We start from the raw sequence: 14,345 nt of genomic DNA, 5'->3' as shown, positions 1-14,345 counted from the left end.
GACCATGATTTAAACATTATATTTTTGGAACGGCTGCATAGCTATTACCTTTGCCCGTAGCCTGTGGCGTGAAATGAGTGGTCTGTAGCCCGCCATTCTATAGGAACATTATGCGATGCTCTGATACGATTGCCATGCAAGAAATAAAGTTACACATTGAAGCTGCACAAATTGTTTAATTCCATATAGTAGCATTATATACTTGACCGGTAGCTTATGGAGGCTACATTAGCTAATGTTAGCAACATTTGGATAGATATTGCTGTGTAACTGACGTTAGAATAACATTTTTATCAAAGCTTTTTTGCAGAAACAATCTTTTGGCTGCTGGACGCAAGGTTGATAAGAGCTGAAGCAAAACTGTTAAGATGCCATAAAACTAAAACAAATTTGAAAGTATAGTAAGTACATATATTCTTGACTTAAGTGCTTGGTCATGATGCTACTTCATGTCAAGGGTAAAACACAGATGTGCAGGCATTTGGGATCTAATCCCTACTTGTCATATTTAGATTCTTAGGCAGAAGCCCCCGGCATCGAGGGCAGCCTGTTGCGTTACATAATGACGCAGAAGGTAAGCACTTGGTTAATGTTGTGAAATGGTCACAGTTCAACACAGGCAACAAAACTACTTAGTGAGGGTATAAAAAAAACACATTGTGGTTTGGGTTAAAATAACACATAATTACCAAGACATAACCTAATTTGATTAACATCGGCTGTAAAAATACTTCCACTTCTGGGTTTACCCGGGACACGAACACAGAAGAGCTTCATCAGACGCTAAAGGTTGCCTTTGTACGTCAGTATCAAGATGCCAAAGGCTTCTGACCAAGCGTTGGTATTTGGTGTCCTTGGAATGAGACCAGGCTGGCTCATGCACCCCCCACCCCCACTTGTTGCTTTAATTCCCTTTCTTGTCTTGAGCATTGCTGAGAAATCCATGCAAAAGAAGCATTTCAATTCCTTATCACCATGAAAGTAGACTTTTGAAGAAAAGCACGCATTACAGCGAAAAGAGAAAGCTTTTGAACTGCTGAGAGCGAGAAGATAGGAAGATGCAAGAAATGTAGATAAAAAGTTTTCCTGACACACAATAAAAGACAAAAAAAAAAAAATAGTGAGGAAGCACACTTCATCACTGGAGACGTCTGCTGCTTATCATAATGCAAATTTAACTTCTCACATTTACCTCTATATGAGTTAATTACTATTCCAGACTGTTCACAAAAACTGTTCGTAGCTCTACCTACGAGAAGTAATGCACTCCAATTTCTACCCAGGTAGTTGGATATGTCTTGTTGTGGTTGTAGGAAAATGTACACAGTCTTTTTCTTATGGATCTACTATGTTATATAAAGGGATATATCATGAAAAACTCACTTTTTCACTGCTTGTGCACATACTATATTTGGGGTATCTGGAGTGTGTCTACCAACCCACAAACTGTGAAATTAGACGACCCAGTCAGTTTGTTTGTGGGCTGCCTCGATTCCAACGAGCTAATCAGATGTGGCTCCCCTTCCTATGTCACATCAGGGCTCATTAAAAAAAAACCCTCACGGCTGGAGAATTACCTTTGCAAAGGTGCACCGTTATCATTCTTGCAAGCCAACCAGAGCAGACTGGGCTTTTTCAGGAATGGGCTCATAAAGAGACAGCCATTAAAAGGAAGCGTTTCAGACAGATGGTGAATACAGGTATATTCAGACAGACCAACCTGAATACGAGCATAAAATGTAACCTTTAAAGCTCCGCAAATCAATGTTTCATATAAATAAGGGATCAAATGATCATGTGTAGTATGAACAGGGTCAATCTTAGTGACAAACCAACAGAGAATTGTTACCCGACTCTGCACTTCCTCTCAGCTCTACAAAGCCTTCGCCTTTCAACTCGTTGTTCCAGGTTTTACAGCCCGCAGCTCTCATCAAACTAATTTCCAGCAGCAGCAGGCAGCTGTTTTCAGAGAAAAGAGCTCTGACAAACCCACTGTGCACTACCTGCCCAGCAGCAAACAGCAGACAGACACAGTGTGAGACTTGCTGGTAGTGGACTTTAAATCGCCAGGTAGAAAGATACACGATTCCAAATGAATGCTTCCTCCACTTCTGCTGGATGTGTGAAAAGGCAACTATTTGCCGTGCAAATCCCTGTGACACCTGCGCTCTCCACTGAAATCCCCCAGTAGTTTCTCACCGCTGTAGTTAATGTCATTCACGAAGAAAGCCACTTCACTACTCATGTATATTTCACGGAGTGCGGGGCGACGCATTACGGTGGCCTTCTGGACCGCCTGGCCTTGGAACATTACTGCAAACGCTGCCATAACAAGGCGGTGTTCAGGATGCATTATTCAGACGGCCACATCTCCTAATAACAGAAACACACATTTTCACCGAATAGCTCTTCAGCAGCGGGAGACGAGGAAACTGCTGCTAAGACGAAACCTAAATATATCCATTTGCTTTCACACATACAGCAGGGAAGCTGCGCACACACACATACATACAAACACTCGCTAATGCAGCATGCATGCAGTTCATGGATGCCAATACACACGCGGCCTACCCTCCCCACATGGACAAAAAGCTCATTAAAAACGTATAGCCACACTGAGCTTTACATTCTCCGTCTTCTTGTTCAAATCCTTAATGCATGTTGGTCGCCAGCAGCCAAGCAACACTAACAAGTACACACAACTTTACTGACAACAGCAGGACAAAAACATGAAAACGGCCTTGTGTCCCCAAGAGGCCTTGTTTAAGAATGTAAAATAACTGCAACAATGTTACTGACGTTTAACTTGTCAATAAACACAGACAAAGAGGAAGATTTTTGGTAGATAAGAATGATAATAAATATGAAGCACAATCGAAATCATACCATCTAAACATGTGTCAAACTGAAGGTCGCCACGTCTTTTTATGTGGCCCGCAAAGGCATATTTACACCAAAAAAAAAAAAATAAAGTCAATTCTGAGATTTATTTTTATTATCAAGTCTAACTTTTAATTTGTTTTTTCCATATAAAAGGCATATGATTGTCTTAAAATTAAACTCTATGCTGCTTTACAGTGTACACTACAGTGACCATAAACTACATCTCCCACGATGCATGTCGAGTTTGTGACCTGCAAAATGACAGACTCCGGCCGCTAGTAGCAGTTAACGTTAACATAAGAAGAGAAAATTTGATACAGAGGGAAGGCAATTTAATGAAAGATGGGAAAGCGAATACATGTTTGTGTGGAGAGAAAACGGTCTGTCTTCTGTGCTATGAGGCAGTGTCGGTGATGAAAGATTACAATTTACGTCGGCATTTTGATACCAAACACGGAGCCAAGTATGCTAAACTTATAGCCTCCAAGAAAAACATCAACTTGTCCAAAAATGAAAAGGCAGACTCCAATCACAGCAGAACATATTCACAAAAGCTACAGACAAAAATGATGCTGCTGTGAAAGCTAGCTTTATTTTGGCTGAAGAAATCGCCCGAGCTTCCAAGTGCTTTTCAGAGGGTGCATTTGTGAAGGAGTATATGCTCAAGGTTTGTGAGCAGGTGTGCCCCGACCAGATACAGACTTTTAAAAATGCCAATTTGTGAAGGAACACCATCGCTGACCGAGTTCAGGAACTAGCAGTCTAATCTGAGAACACAGCTAGCCGAGGAGTCGAGCAGTTATGTGGCTGTTGATGAAAGCACAGACAACACGGTCACAGTGCAACTGTCAATTTTTGTAAGAGGCGTGAAGGCAGACTTGACTGTCAGTGAGGAGCTCTTGGATGTAGCTGCCATGCACGGGACGCCGATGGGGAGGGATGCAGTGCAGAGATCCGTAAGTAAAACTAAATTAGCCTGGGAAAAGTTGGTGGGGCTAACTACCAATGGCGCGCCTGCAGTGTGTGGACAAAACACAGGCTTGGTTGGACTAGTGAAGGAGAAAATGCAAAAAAGTAACTGCCACACACCTCTGATAACTTATCATTGCATTATCCATCAAGAAGCTCTGTGTGGAAAGGTTCTGGAACTGGATAATATAATGACCACGGTCATGAAAACAGCTGCACTTCATTTGGGCACATGGCTTGAATCACCCCCAGTTCCAGCTGTTTTTGAAGGAGTTGGGCTCGGAGCATGGAGATGTGCCGTACCATATGTGTGACATAACGGAGCATCTTGCCCAACTGAATCAGAGGCTGCAGGGACGCAAACAAGTCATCACAAAGATGTCCGACACGATCACAGCTTTCCAGCGTAAATGCCACAGCTCCGACTTCAAGCTGCCCGTGTTCTGTCCATGTTTGGGAGCACCCATCTGTGCCAACAGATGTTTTCAATAACGAATCTAAACAAGGCAAAGCACAGATCACGCATCACCGACGACAACCTCCAGGCTGTTTTACTGAAGCCAGACATTGACGGACTTTAATTGTGAACTGAGACATGCGTTATTGTTATTTTGAGTTAATTAAATATACTACTTTGTATGTATAGCAATGTATTCAGTGTGCTAGTCAGAACCATCTCTCATTAGTTGGTTGTATGCCCTCTACAAGGCTGTCTGTTTGAGTTAGATGCCACATCTGTCACACAGTTACATCCCTCTCAACTGTGACAAAAACAACAGAGTTAATGTAATAACTAACTTATGTTTGATGACATTTGTTTGTGTTATCTTCTTTAAAGGTTTGATCTTTGATTTATGTTATAATAACAAGAGAAATGTGCTTACATATATTTGTACATTTATATAAATGCATGTACAATATGTTTACACTTGAATAAACAATAATCAAATGCAGAGAGAGTGCTTTAACAAGATGTTAGGGAGTAGTTACATTTACAGTCTTACAGCTACAACGGCCCTTTGAGGGCAACCATAATAAGATAGACACCCCTGATCTAAACCAAAGAATAAATCTGGTTTGAATTCAAATATAACATTTCAAACACTTATTATGTTTGTTTACAAGATATTTAGTCAACGCTAATCTATGTAAGAAATACATAAATAGATGGGCGCTGAAAAGCTGTCATTCCCTCCCTTACTATTATGAGTAAGCATCTGGTGGGCGCGGCGTAGACTTTACTTGGACTTGTGACCAAGGACTTGAGACTTCACTTGGAGTCTATAGCTCAAATGCTTGAGACTTGAGTTGGACTTGTTAACCAACAACCTGTGACTTGGATGCATGACCAAAGACTCGAGATTTGACTATTACTTGCGACCAAAGACTTAACACTTGGATTAAACTTGCAAAAAAGGACTTGTGAGCGTCTCTTGGCTACAACAAGTGGACATTGGAGGTAAAGCAATAACAAGATTGTGTCTCTTGAAAATAGAAGATTGTCCTGTGTAACCAGCAGCTGATCAAATATGCTGGTCACACAGACCAGAGGACAGTCTTCAACAACCAATTGTCGACTGCAATAATTATAAAAAATGGAAAGGCATGTGCTGGGTCCATGGGCAAGCCACCATACCATGGGTGTTTGAAGTTCCGAAGGTACAAAAGCCATGAAGTGGACTTCACAGAAAGGCTGTCCACACCCTTCAATGTCAGCTGTAGAGTCTGCTATTTACACGGCAGAAAGCAGGAAGTGCTATTTGCAGTTTCATTCCAATGGTCTGACCACAAACTATACAGGTGAAGGTCCGGTCAGCAGTCGGGCCAATTTGTTTGCCAGCTGTGTTGTAGTTTGTTACAGTTTATCACTTTCTAATTACATTGAACGTCACTGAGTGTGGCTGTGTTTATTGTTTACTGTCATGAACAACCTGTTTTTTCAGTCCAACATTTTAAAAGCCTCTGCCACGTCCAAACCGAACCCTGCAATCTTCTGGAGCATTCTGTTTTATTTATTTATTTCATGGCTCAGTTAGTGTGGCATAATTATAGCTGGGACAGAATGCAAGCACACACATGCATAATGCAAATGACATACATTGTGCACTGCTAGCGACCCTGCTGACTACAGTAAATGTGTGTATTGGAGCATATGTATTCATTCTAATGGGTAACAAACTATTTTCTTCCTTCAATCACAGACTGTGTATGTTGTGTGTGTGTGTGTTGACAGAGGGACCCATCTGGGAATGTGCCCGGCTGGGACTGGAGGTCTGTTTATCTGGGTGCGTTGCCCAGGGGCGGCCCCTTCGTCCATCTGATCCGACCCAGCGGCAACACTGGCGAGGATACATTCACGGGGGGGGGGTCTCTATTTTCACCACTGCGACTATACCATGATACGCAGCATCCTTGCACTTTGGAAAACTTTGAACAGCTGCAACCACGCTGTCCGGCGCACTGACAGAAGTCACAACACTGCACGAATGGATGTTGGAATGCTGAACGTGTACATTGATGAATACATAAATGTGTGCGACACGTTCATTTGTATGTGAAACTATGACACAACACTACAAGCTAGAGCCTCTGAGATTACTGTAAAAATGAGTCCCAACAAAAAGAAGTGACATTTAAAGCGTCACAAAAATCTTTGCAAGGCCAGATTGCTTCAATTAACACCTAGTTTTCCAACACGTTCGTCAAGTACCAACACTTGGTAAGTGGCCCCTTGGCGTCTGATACAAAGGCACCCTTCAGCATCCGTATGACCTGTTTTATCTATATTTAAGAATACTAGTTTAATAACAATGTACATATTATCTTAACCAAACTATCATTTTAAAAAGGGAACCAGAATCAGTCAAAGGACAAAAGTAAAAATTATCGCCACTTTCATATGAACATGTGTAATCTAAACTAATACGCCGTGTCAGACACACACAGTCCTCCTGCTGGAGGGAGGTTCTATGAACAATTTCCCACAAGGCAGCGGGTCACAACAGGATATAAAACTGAAAAAGCATCCCTCATGCTCTGAAAATGAATATACCAAAATGGAACATAATAGACATGTGCAAGAGTTTCAATTAGTTCCAGTTTTATCCGGTTTTGCTTTTGAGTTTAACTGCCGCTTGAAAGCAGCGGGGATGAGGAGTTGGGCTCCGGTTTTGCTTGTTTCTCATCCCACTGATCAGCAAATCTGGGCGACGCCGTCGAAGGTGCGCTGTGCATGTTGGATGCGTTTCCACGCACACCGTACAACGATGGAGCAATGCCTATAACACACGGTCCTTTTCTTATACACTACACACTCTCCCTCCATTGCGCTCACCGTATCTCCAACGCCAATCCGCTTGATATGCCAACCTCAGCACGTGTTGCTTGCGGCGTACGGGTAAAAGTTTCCCAGCAGAAGGCGTGCTAGTGAATTTTGGTTCCAGATTTCGTGTATCTTTTTTTTTTTTTAACATTAGCGGTAAAAAATAAACAAACGATGACATGAATAATTTACATTTGACAGCGATCCGTCCGTAGACGGAGATTTAGATAGATGGTATGCAGCATTGCATGACAGGAGCAATTACGGTGAAGGGTAGAGGTGACATCTGCGAACCAGATCCAAATCCACAAAAATGAGAATTTAAATTTGGCTTCTTAGTTTGCTGAGCCACCAGTGCTCCCTGCGCGATCCAATATTTCTGCATGAATTATGTATGAATTGCATATGACCTACACTGTGAGAAAGGAGTGGAAAAAGAAAGGAGGGGATGAATGTGGAAATGAGGGAAACGGAGATTAGCAGTAACTTCCAGCATTCATAGTGGGTAGTTTATTTGGGACTTCAGGTCGTCGCTGTTGATTCATGGCTGGAAGGTATCCAGAATTGTTTCCCACCCTTGGACACCACCGTCTGAAACATATTGTTTTCATTTAATGAGTCGGCAGAAATTGAGCTTTCCACACCGGACACCTACAAGCAACAGCATGCACAGAGCTTAACAATGTTTTGTCGTTTGAAAATGAAGTCATAGTAGAGGTGGTGAGAAGCACAGCAACAATACATTATTATCTAGTTGTTACAAACAATGTTGTGGAATTAACTAATTCGCTTTCACCAAGAGTTGGATGACGTGATTGATAAGCACTACCATGTCTGTACGTCAAGTACGACACTGAAGTCAGCAGTTGATTAGCTTAGCTTAAAGACGCAGAACTGGATGCGGATTCGGCGAACTGCTTGCAGTTTGTTTACGTGTCTTTTCTTGGTGATAAACAATTCATGAACATAATTGTTTCAGCACTAAAACACCAGAGTCATTTGTTACCATTAGGGCACACATATCCCAGGCGTGCATTTAGCTTAGCCCAAACTAGGAGTCCTCCAAATGAATGGATCAATAAACCGATCCATTACGAACAGCTCATGACGGCGTGCTGCTGCTCCTGTTTCAGCTCTGGAAATTGCAGCGCTATACAGTTTCAAATGAAAAGCACATTTAGACCTGCCGTTGACGATGTAACATCCCCATCATCTCCCTCCTTCTGCTTTGATTTACTTAGTTAACGATGCCTCGAGACAAATTCATCATCTCTCTTACCCCAACCAGTGCTTCCTCTGAAGTCCTCTGCATGCGGATGACATTGCATCATGTTTCCATCGCCTGGCAAAATGTAGAAAAACTTGCTTGTGGTCTACTTAAGTTGCGTATCTAACATAGCCTACTTAACTTACGCAATTTGGCATACATTACAAAAGTACTTATTTTAACCCAAACCAATCCTAAATCTAACCTAAAAACTAGACTGAAATTACTCAAATTTGACTGAAACTAATATGCACTTTTTAGTGCATATTAGCTTGCAACATTTTCTAAGCAGAACCACCATGGAAATCTAGCATTAGCAACATGTTAAAAATGTAAAGACGTTCTGTTACTTTGTTTATTACCAATGAAAGCAAGAATTTCATCCATACATTTCTGTGTGAAATTGTCTTTTTTCTCCCTCCATCCACCGTCACTCTCTCCAGAAGAAGTGTCTCTGCTTATCCACTTTCATTTGCTCGTCTTTCCTCCATTACTCCCGCGCCGAGGCTCCCAGACCTCTTGCAGCAAACTACCATCCAACACGGTAAAGGAGAAGCTCCTGCCCACGATCCAGGTTGAGCCTGACAGGTCCGCCTCAACCTCTCCAGGCCCAATTAGCATGGCCACCCGCCACGGAGCGTGCTCACTCACAGCTGCAACGAGGCTGGAGAGCTTCTCAAAATGTAACTCTCCAATGCGGGCCCAGCTCTAAAGGGATGCAGGGTACGAACCCCCGGGTCACAGAGCAAATCTCGCAACTAATGAGGGAAATAAGGAAATGGAGAATATAAAAGAGACGGGAATGGGACAGAGAAAAGATGGACAAGCACAACGAATACCCAGCCTTCGTTTCTCACTCTTCATCTCACCCCGGTCACTCTGACTCCTGGCTCTGTCACCCAACTGGTTGTGTAGCTTGTAGAGCAGCAGCAGGTATAAAAGCCCAGACTCAGTGCAGGGTGGCTTCATGAGACATAGATTTACACCCTTACTGAGCTCTTTGATTTGCCTATCTGACACCTTTAGAACTCCCGGTTGAAACCTCTCGGATGGGTGAGTAGAAAAGAGATACAGCCTCTGATATTGCTGTCCTAAGCTGACTTTAATTCATCACATTCACACGCTGAAAGTCAATGTGTTCTGGTTTCTTGAAACATACAGGATTTGCATGTGAAAGCCCACCAGATAGAAACCTAGATCCTTAACCACCCTAATGACCACCAAAAGTAGTATCTCATTCAATGGGAGTTGTAACAGCGACAGGCCTACTCAGAGGATCTACATGATGTCCCACAGCAACTATGGCGTCCATGGTCAACACGTCAGTGGCCCTACGCTTCAAACTATGATGCTTTTGGAACCCCTCTAGCGTCAGTTCTGGACATAACTTTACGCTTGTCAGGCGTAGTCTCTTTTCAAAATAAACTTCCAACAAAGGTTTACTTAGTTTCAGGGTTACTCACTTGTCAAAGACCAACGTTTGGTGAGTGGCCCTAAGCTTCAACTATGTTGCTCTAGGTTTCCCCACTTGTGTCACGTTTGAACATTTCAGAGACGATGTGTCAGTTTCCTCTCAATAAATGTGTATCGTCTTGTCAAAATAAGGAAACATGGAGTTTCCGCTGACTTAGTTTTTAGATTTACTTACCCAACAAAAGTACAAAGAATAACAAAAGATTAAGGTTTGGGTAAAACAAATGTTGCTGAAAATAGCTACGCCAGTCACATAACTGGCATTAGTAAAGTACGGAATTTACAGAACAAAACTAAGGCGAAAATCTGTCAATATTGACTTGGTTTCACATGGGACATGAACAGTGGTCTCCTGGGTGAATGTCCTGTGTTTGTTTGATCCAATCCAACCTTGACTTCCACCCAAACCACGTGGGTCTTAGTACTATGCCGGTTACTCCTAACGTCTAATAATGACTCGGATGTGTTTACATTGGAGTTATTTGAAAGACCGGTGGGTCACCTACAGAAGCTCATTGAACCACATGATTATCTAATGAAACTCAGGGATCCATAAATTACAGGCATTCTACAGAGTAGTTTAAAACCCCTGAAAATCTTGTTTTTGCTGACCGCCACTGGTTTTATTTGTCACATTTTTGCACTGATGTACATGTCGACTGCAGGACTCTTTTAAAAAAAGAAAAAATCAAATTCAGTCATAGTGGTGCCACGTCTACGACGTACATGATGCACAACCTCTATGCAATCGAGTGGGTCTTAAAAGGTCTTTCAAACAGTACCATGCAAATGAATTCTCATAGGGAATGTGAAAAAAAGATGATCTGCAGTGGTACAAACCTGAACACAACATACAGCATGTAGAGCTAACCGCCTAAAACTTTTGCAAACATGCAAATATATTTCAATCTGGAAAGGCAACAAGCTGACCGCAGATGAAAGGGCAGATGTACAGGAGCTACCTTGCCAACCAGGAAACATATGGTCCTCCCCTCCTTCCATCTCCCACATTCAACCTCATCAGGTACACCACACTTTGTTCCACCTTAATCATTTGGGTCCACTCCTTCACCCTGGGTGCAGCTTGGCTGTTCCTTTTAGGTGCAGCCGCTTTTCCTCCCGTTTAAGATTTTCTTTAAAAGACCCAGTCGCCAATTACCATCTTAAATCCCTTCAGAACAGGCAACTGTAATTAAGCTTGGCAAAAAGTAATAGTAAATATTTTATGAGCTTTTAATGATTCATGTTCCTCTGATATGCCATGCAGCAGGGGCCCACATGGTTCATTTAGTTGTTCAAACACAATTCAGATGAAACAAGGGCATAATAAGAGGGCGTCTGTTAGGTGGGAAACATTATATTCATTACCTTGACAGAACTGAAACTGAATTTGAAATTGCTGCAAGTGCAATTGACACAACAGGTCGGCGACAAACACCAACTTCTCTAATTTAGAGCCCCAATGCGTACGATATGTAATTTCTTACTTTAGCAACTCATGGTGGTGGTATAGAATTTGTGCACGCAGAGGAAAGATCTGGCCTGGGTACACCGGGAAGAATGGGCTGAGAGCATGTACAGACAGACAGACTACTAATTTTCGGAAAACATTTTTTCTTTTTGTATAACCCAAAACTCATGACATCAGAACCATTTGAAAAATCCAATAAACACATAACCAATATACAAATCAATGCTTTAGAGAGACCCGATGTCATTTGAACAGCTGAACAGTATGCCACAGGAGGAAGATATGGGATCATGCTAAATGCTAAAACATAGCGCAAGTAGCTCCTCATTGGCTACTGACCGACTGAACAATGAAGACAAAACCAGAGTGTAAACAAACCCATAATTATGCTTTAATTTAAAAGCTATGTTTTCTGTTCGAATATCAACCTAGCTGCGGAATTACTAAAATATTGATATTTCAAGATATAAGGATCTGACACAACAGCACTGACATATCGCATACTCCAGTACTGCTTTCATTGATTGCCAAGATGCTGAAAGACCACTTTCCCTTGAGCTGAAACATCAAAGGCTGCTCTTATTCGTCTCAGTCTTCAGCAGCGCTCGCTGCCCTTTCACCCTGAGGGCAGGAATGATAAGCATGAAATTGGAAATTTTTGCAATTGAGTTGATGAAATTCTCTTTCCACGTGAGTTGGTGAGGACAGCTGCCCCAGGCCACTGCATATTCCAAAAGCCCTGATGCATTCCAGTTTTGAGGACTGGCGACGTGTGCAGTTTTTGCCTTCAGCTGGGATAAAACGATGGTAACCGAGACACACTGCATATGGAGAAACAAATTCAGAGATTTATTCAAATCATTAATGATCATTTTGAGATTTCACCTGGAAAACTAAATGGGCTTATGAATGCTAATTCAAATAATTTCCAGTCACTGTTTTATAATGGAGTGGTCAGTAGTCATTCTGTGAGAGTAGATTTCAACTAAATCAAATGTGGGATGTCTGGTTTGGAAATGAAAGGCTGTCAAAGTGCTTTAACACATATCAGCTACACAGACATACAGTATCATATATTGTTGAAAGCATGTGACAGGGTCAAGGCAAAAACATGACAGAACTCCAACCTATCAGGGTACATGGACAAGATGAGCTAGAACTATCGCCTCACAGTTGTATGCCTCAGCCAACCAGTCACGGTTCAGTTTCCATCCACATCTGTCCAAAATGTCTTCAATTCATCATTTTTTCATGTTAGACATTTGTGCATAATTGTGGCGAAACACTGGCGAGGCGACATTCAATTGGTGAATCCATATTTTTATCAACTGCATCTACTGACTACTGACTAAACTATGACACAACATGAAGATTGATCAACACCTCTCTGACAGAGCCCCAACAACAAAAATAAAATGTAAGCTTCACATCTTTGCAAGGCTGGTTTTTTAACACACCATCACTCCCAACTCATTAAATACCAATGCTTGGTTAGAAGTACTTCCCTGAGCCTTCCACTCAGCACTTATTGTATTCGTATTAGTTTGTTTCTGCACTGTACTCTTGCTCTGGTTTATGCTCTTAGATGCTTGTTTAAAAAAGGAGATGTACTTATGACTTCTGGTGACTAGTAGTTCTCTTGAATACACTTATTGTAAGTCGCTTTGGATGACAGCGTCTGCTAAATGACTGTAATATAATGTGCCCGTCAGCATCTGATTCCGACACATAGCGTCTCTATGACCTCTGTATTATCTATATTTTAAAATAAAAATGACAAAAATAGCTGTACTTAGTATTTTCTTCAGCAACTTTGCAACCACAATCAGTACAGGGAAAAAGAAAGTTCAAATTATTTTCACTTTCATGTTATCATGTGTGAGTGCACACTGTCTCTGACAACACTGACAATCTTTACTAATACGACACACACACAGTCCTCCGGCTGGGGACTGAGCGATTCTTTTGTCCTTTGTGTCTGAAATTGTCATTATTAGTTTAACTATTCATGAGTTACGTCCTAAAACGTGATTTGTGAGTTCAGAGTAACCTTTGACGACCAAATGCTTCTCAGTTTATTCATTGCTCACAATTATGTGGATTATTTACGAATTGATTATGTGGGTTATACACAAATTATAGTGCATTGCTTTGTGTATCGTAAAGCAACACAAGTAGTGCATGAGAGCAGCCTGATCCAAGCAATTGCTTTTAGTAACAGTGCAGCAGTAACACAGCTATGCGTCCATCACTAAATAGCTTTGCCCTGAGCTGAAACACTGTGTTTGTCACTACCATTACCAATAGGTCTCTAATAGTTATCTAGTATCTAGTAATAGTTATCTTTAAAGGGTCACTGACTGCTGACTACTCACTCCTCTTAACCGGCCAGTAGAGTGATCAACAACTGCTTCAGTCTGGACTCTCGTTTCCGTTACGGATTATGAATTGTTCCATTCTTGATTTACAAACCAAGGTAAAGCGACGGGATAATCTGTGGGATTACAAAGTGGTCTCCGGGTTGCAAAATGTAGATAAATGTATTAATTCAGCATCCTTTTATTGGGTATCGATGCGTTTTAGCGCATATTTTAGCGCGTGACATGCTTCAGGACGCGGCAACAACGAGAGCTTTTCTGTTCCGTGAGATATGCAAATAAAAAAGGTCTGATGCACTTCTGGTCTAGACAATTGTGGTTTGACATGACAGCAGTGGTCATTGCAGACACACTTGGCAGAGCTCTGCACTTTTCAGATTTTACTTGTGTTCATCTTCTTCTTTCATAATACAAAAAACATTATATATACATCACACCACAACCACGTTATCATGTGACACTCTTGGAACCCCCGCTACAAAGATGAAGCTGGAAAGAATCCGAGGTCTCAAGCAAACTTCAGCAAGCCAACATTTGCAAATACAAGATCTATATATATATATATATATATCTATATATATA

General features: G+C 41.6%; 1 protein-coding gene across 4 annotated transcripts in view; it reads right to left on the bottom strand.

Annotated features, from left to right (window-relative positions):
- cnih3 (cornichon family AMPA receptor auxiliary protein 3) overlaps positions 1-14,345 on the bottom strand; it is an 83,895-nt gene that overhangs the window by 21,554 nt on the left and 47,996 nt on the right. The gene's annotated exons all lie outside the window — the stretch shown is intronic.

The sequence above is a fragment of the Anarrhichthys ocellatus genome, unplaced genomic scaffold (genome assembly GCF_004355925.1).
Source record: "Anarrhichthys ocellatus isolate YVR2014 unplaced genomic scaffold, GSC_Weel_1.0 scaffold125, whole genome shotgun sequence".
Taxonomy (NCBI): Eukaryota; Metazoa; Chordata; class Actinopteri; order Perciformes; family Anarhichadidae; genus Anarrhichthys; species Anarrhichthys ocellatus.
This window is presented reverse-complemented; position numbering and strand designations above follow the sequence as displayed.